Genomic DNA, 5,030 nt, shown 5'->3' on the forward strand with positions numbered 1-5,030 from the left:
AAAAAAGGGTTTTCAGCTAGTTATTAGTAGCATCTCTTCAATCTCTTCCCATCTGGAAACTTAGCTTTCATTTCACTGACTTCAGTAGACTTCTTGCTTTATTCTTTTCATTCCGGGGAGCTCAGGAGATCTAGAGTCTCATCCAGGCATTAAAAGGGTTAAACTTGCATCCAGAAAGTGAAGGAGCTGGGCCAAGCCATCCTGGGAAAAATGTGGCCGCAGGGACCACGTGGAAAAGGTTGGACTTCTTTCCACCGTGTGGTCAGCTAGGGCCTCTCCTCTCAGAACAGGGGGGAAGGGAGAGGGCTTTGGTGGCTCCGCCATCCCCCGAAGGGCCGGGCAGGCCGGTCCGAGCCGAGCAGAGCAGAGGGGCCGAGCCGGGCTGAGCTGAAGCCCTGCTGAGCCGAGCCGGGGCCATCCAGGGCCGGGCCCCACTGTTTGCTGCCTGCCTTGCGGCCGGAAGACCAAAGAGAGCGAATTAGCCTTACCAATGTGATTTATGGAAATTAAATAAGTTTTCATTGATTACTTTGGATGTCAACTACTAAATCAGCTCTCTGAGTGGTCCGTGCAGCTCACAGGGAAAGTTCCCAGAGAGGGGACAGCTCTCCTGTTTCCGGCCCTGTGCTCTTCCCTCAGATGGCTCGCCCCACCCCACCCTGCCATATGAAACCAGCACACCCTGCCACTGCATGTCTGTTGCTTCTGTTTCCCATGTGTCAAGTCCAACATCAAGGAAGCTTTAAAGGAGGGTAATTCATCTAGCTGACTGCCTGGGAAGCATCTCCTTTTTTGATTCAGTTTGTTTTCTTGTGCATAGGTAAGCTGCAGACATGACACTGTGTAACCTGGTAGTACACAGCAGAAGAAGCAGGGGGGAGAGGTAGGAGAGAATGAGACCAGTCCTGACTGAACTGCCTGCTAGTAGGCTGGAGAAGGCATAGTATGAAATTTTGCTCTAACATGTGCATCTTCATGGCTTCCCTAGCATGGTGAGCCTTGTAATCTAACTCTGAAGTGATTCTGTTTCTTGCAGGAGTCTAGCAGTTCTATACAGCCACCTCAATCACCAAACTGCCACTGCACTCATAATATTTCTGCAACGTACTACAGGTGTCAGGCATATATATCTCACATCAGGAGTCTAGCAACACAGCAGGGATCTTGGTTCTAACTTTTCTTATGGATGGCTTGTTTTCAAAGCTCAATTTATGACAATGTCACAGCTTTTACCCATGATCTGGTCGGCTTTGTGATCCCCAAGATTTCCTTCTTCCTCAATTTATTTCCAGCCTTTGGGATGAGTAGTTGAACTGGATGTGGCCTGCAGCTATCTGTTGCTTTTCCTCTCAGTGGGACAGTGCTATGCTGCCTCAAGACGTGCAGTACCTCTAGCACTAAGTTTCTGCCACAGGCTTGGCATGCTGCAGACAGACATAATCATCTGGTGGTGATTACCTGTGCTGTACTCTCTTTTCTTGTAGTGATCAGGCCAGACAGATATGGCACATGATGCAGGAACGTGGGTGCACTCCTGGGGGAACTTGGAAGCTTGAAGGTGCTGGGACATATCGTGCTAGAGTCGCATGGAATTATTGAGGGTTGATCAGTTGTCTAGGAGAGAACAGGGTGCATTATTCTGCTGTAGGGTGGGATGTGCTGTTCCCTCCCAAGGGCTTCATATTTTTTAGTTTCTGCTTCTTTCCTGGTGTGATGCCATAATTATTTTTCAATGTCCTACTTTTGGTGTAGATACAACTCTGACAAGTTCAGAAGCATTTCTTGGCTCTCCCAGTGGACCTTCTAGACTTCATAGCTAAGGTGATGGTACTTCATGCTGTTGGGGGTTGAGTGTTTTTCTGTTACTGTGTCAATTGAAAGAATCTTTCCCATTATCATGCCAATGGAGCTGGCCGGGTTACACCCAGGATCTCTGATGACTCCAGACAAAAGGGGTCGGTGGCGGCGGCTCGCGGAGGGGCCTCTCGTGCTTCCGGAGGGGACTCTGGCGAGCTCGGAGCAGGATGCCCCGTCTGCAGCCCCCGCTGTGGAACGCAGGAGAGCCAGACGGTCTGTGATCACCTGCCCTGCATCTGCCCCGTTCCAGCCTCCTGCCTCTGCGGACACAGCTGATCCCCCGGACACACACGGTGAGCGAGGAGCCGCCGCTCCAGCCCGTTCCCACCCGAGACCGGCGTGGCCGCTGCCGCCCCCCGCTCCTGTGCTCCTGCCTTCCCTCTGCAGCTCCGGGCTTTGTTCCAGCTGCAGCGCCAGACCGAGCACTGAGAGAATGTGCCTGCAGCTAAAGAAGGAACTGAAACGGAGTTATCTGTTCTGTTTTGTTGGTAATTTTAACAACTGCTGTTGTTTCTGCTTGTACGGTTATATATATTAGTAAAAGAGCTGTTATTCCTACCCCCTTATCTCTGTTTCAGATTCTTTGATTCAAGCATTTATAATACTTGGAGGGAGTGGGCGCCAACTGCAGTATGCTGTAACTCCTTCCTAGTTATTTACTGTGTTAGTCTCTAAGAAGAAGCTAGGCACTGCATAGGATAAAACAAAGGATCAAAAGAGGCTCCTTGCCTTTCTTATGTTCGTAGTTTATTTCATGGTGGTCCCAGGGCAAAAGAGGAAGAGGATCTCAGATAACAAGTCTCTTCTAGGAAAGGGTCAGGGAGGAGAATTTGGCTTTTTGCCAATAGGATAGGGACAGGAGGGAAAGGTTAAGGCATTCCTTACACCTTCTGGCATCGAGTTACAACATTGTGGAATTAAAGTCTCTATTTCAAAGAAAAACTTCTGCCTTTATCAGCAGACACCTGTCCTTCAAACCAGGACACGTGCCCTGAGGAGACCAACTGCTTGTATGCAACATAGTCTGGGTAGATACAGACTCAGAGTGATGAAAATACTTTGCAGCCCTTTATAAGTGCTTTCCTCATCATTACTTAGTTTACCTAAGAGGTGATTAGGAAATCTTGCTATCACCTCTGCTGAATACAACAAAATTAACAACTATTATGTGGATGCTTAAAATTCTTGACACCATCCATGTATGTATCTCTAATATCCCAAAGCTGGCTACATTCGAGGCCAGGATTTGACATCTCCCTGCATTTGTGATACCGCCATATATTTCATACAATGCATGGAGCCTAGGGTTATTAAATGCTCTCTAATTTTTCAAGGGACATGGACTTTATCACCCAGATGTCACTTGCTATTCCACCATGATTGAACGTGACTCAAGGGGATTGTTTTGGTGCAATTCAGCAATGTACAACTATTTTTGTCATCACATGTAAACTGGTACATCTAAATATGTCGTTATTACTGTTAGGCTGAGGGCTTCACATCAGCCTGACAGTGTGTGTTATCTCAGGGCTTGTCTTGGCCTGAGATTGTTTTAGCTGTGGTAAAGGCTGTTTGATAGCTGTGTCACAGCTTCCTAAATTTTTTCAGCTTAGTTCAGTGACTAGCATCCAGGGTAAAGTATAACAGCCCTCAGTAAGGGCCAGCTTATCCCCGAAGAAACTGATGTCCTCATCAGCAGCCCCATTCACTGCTTCTGAATTGAGGGGCAAGGCAGGTGCAGAGTGAAAAATGTGATCAGCCCAGAGTCCAGGTCATTAATTTGGACCAGGCAAATATTGTGACAGGACAGCTCTGGGGCCAAATGGAGAACTTAGTCTATGAACCAGAGTCTAGATCAAAGGTCTGTGACCAGATGTAGGCAGTGCTGAGATCAGCACTCATGCAAGATAGCTTAGGCAGGGGTTAAAGCCCCTCTGAAATGGGGCTCCTGAAAGGGGAAAGTTGTGTTTCCAGCAATGACAATATTTAGTTCTCATAGATAGAAAGGACACCTCTAAATATGCAGTGTTCTTCCTATACTGGCTTAAGTACTAGTTCCTACACTTCATGAGGATTGGAGTGTTGGGCCTGAGGCTGGTATGTATTTCATCTGCACTTAACTTGGGAGGGAAATAAATCTGAAAGATTTTACTGCCACTTGTAAAGTTCTGGATTTACTTCACTGTCCCTGAGCAAAGAGGAACACTATTGCTGGGTGTCAAAGTTTAGATGACAACTACTGAAAGCAAAACAGATTTTATTAACAGAACATCCAAAATAGCCCCAGATGGGGCTCAGGTGACCACACTACAATGACCAGGAGCCTACATTTGATGAAGAAATTGACATGTCAAGGACTCAGTGTGATACCCATTTCCTGCTTGGAGAGAGCTTGTGTCCTCTCCAAGTCTTAGAACTCAGAAGGACAATAGTGGTCTAAACACAAGGACAGAGAAAAGGGATAGACAGTAGGAATTTAATCTCACTCTTTATTTTCAGAGTGTTGGTTTTACCATGACTGAGCCAAAGATAGCTTCTGTATTTTAGTTAGATGGTGAAGACCCTATTTAGACTAACAATAAATTCTGAGCTCCACTCTGTTTTCCCTTTTATCCACAGCAAAATTTACTTTAGAATGTAGGGAGAGTATTGTAGAGCTGCCAGAAAGAATGGCATTGATGTCAATGGCAGTCACATCTGCTAGGACTGGAGTTAGGTAAAGGAGAGGCAGCAGTATGTTGGTTAGCTGAGAATGATACACTGCCTTGCATCCTTCTAACGTGTTTTCTCCTCAGTTCCCTCTTTGGCTGTATTAGGTCCTAAGAGTAAAATCTACTATGTGCTTGTGTGGCACCCCACATAGTCATTTCTCTTACAACTCCTTTAGATCCTTTTGTGCAGTGAGGATTTGCATATATTTACCTGTGTCCAGAGTGTGTTCCAATCTCTTGCTTTGAGGAAAGGAGGCTGAGTGTGGAGGAAAGATCAGATTTATCCCTCAAACCCCAACAGTCATTGGTACTGTCTTTACTCCTGGCATCAGAACACAGGGTGGACAGAGCATGGGGAGTTGATTTCCACAGCTTGCTCTGCCAAGCTCATTTGAAAAGAAATTAGGGTAGACAACATTAACTGCTCTTCCTTCACTCATCCAAGTCTTTGTTTCATTGCAG

This window comes from Erithacus rubecula, assembly GCF_903797595.1.
Source record: "Erithacus rubecula genome assembly, contig: SUPER_Z_unloc_2, whole genome shotgun sequence".
Taxonomy (NCBI): Eukaryota; Metazoa; Chordata; class Aves; order Passeriformes; family Muscicapidae; genus Erithacus; species Erithacus rubecula.